Genomic DNA, 930 nt, shown 5'->3' with positions numbered 1-930 from the left:
CTCTCCCCACCCCCGACCCCGCGCTGCGGCGGTGGCCGAGGCCCCGGCACGGGCAGGGGGGGCTGGGGAGAGGGGGGTGCGGGGGTTGGGACGGGAGCTGGCCGTGGGGGGCCTGGCAGAGGCGAGTGGCGAGAGAACCCCCCAGCTTTCACGGGGGAGGGGCGCCGCTCGTTTGCACTGCACCGCCCGGGGTGGAGGAGGGATCCAGGCTGGGGGGGGCGCTATAAATATCGGCAAATAGTGAGTTCTGGAGCCGGGGGTGGGGTGGGGGCGCGCGCCGGGGCGTGTGTGCGCGCGCGTGTGCGCGGGCGCGCGCGTGGCCAGGCTGGGGCTCGGCCAGCCCTGGTGGCCGGAGGTCGGATGACACCCCTTGCCCCCAGGAAGACACCCCAGGAGGCATGCGAACCTTAGCCTGGTGGGATCCTTGCCGCTCCCCCTTTCCTTCCCAGGGCGGTCAGTTCAGAGCTCGCTCGATGGGCGATTGGAGGGCATCGGTGTGTCTGGGGCGGGTTGGGGGGGTGCAGTTTTTCAAAGTCCAGGCACTGGGTCAAGGCCCAGGATGGTGCGGGGAGCAAGACCGGTCCCCCCTCCCCCACGGGCTTGGCAACGCTGGGGGTTTTAATGCTGCCCAGAAGGAAGGAGATAGGATAGGCAGGGGGTCCTGGGAAAGTTGGCAAGAGAGGGGCTCCCAGCCCAAGAAGGAGAGAGAACTTACTGGAAGAGAGGATGACAGGGAGGAGGGAAGAGGGAGTGGTGTGGCCGGGGTCCCGACGTGGGCGTTCTGGGGGGGAAGTGAGCTGAAGGGGGAGGCAGGAGGGCCAGGTGGAGGAGAGGGGCAAGGCCACCCCAGGAAACTGGCACTGGCTCCTGAGCCGGGCAGGGAGCCCTCCTGAGGCAGGGCTGGGGTGAGCTGAGTAGCTGAGCCGCGGC

Source organism: Dipodomys ordii, unplaced genomic scaffold (assembly GCF_000151885.1).
Source record: "Dipodomys ordii isolate 6190 unplaced genomic scaffold, Dord_2.0 Scaffold79, whole genome shotgun sequence".
Lineage (NCBI taxonomy): Eukaryota > Metazoa > Chordata > Mammalia > Rodentia > Heteromyidae > Dipodomys > Dipodomys ordii.
This window is presented reverse-complemented; position numbering follows the sequence as displayed.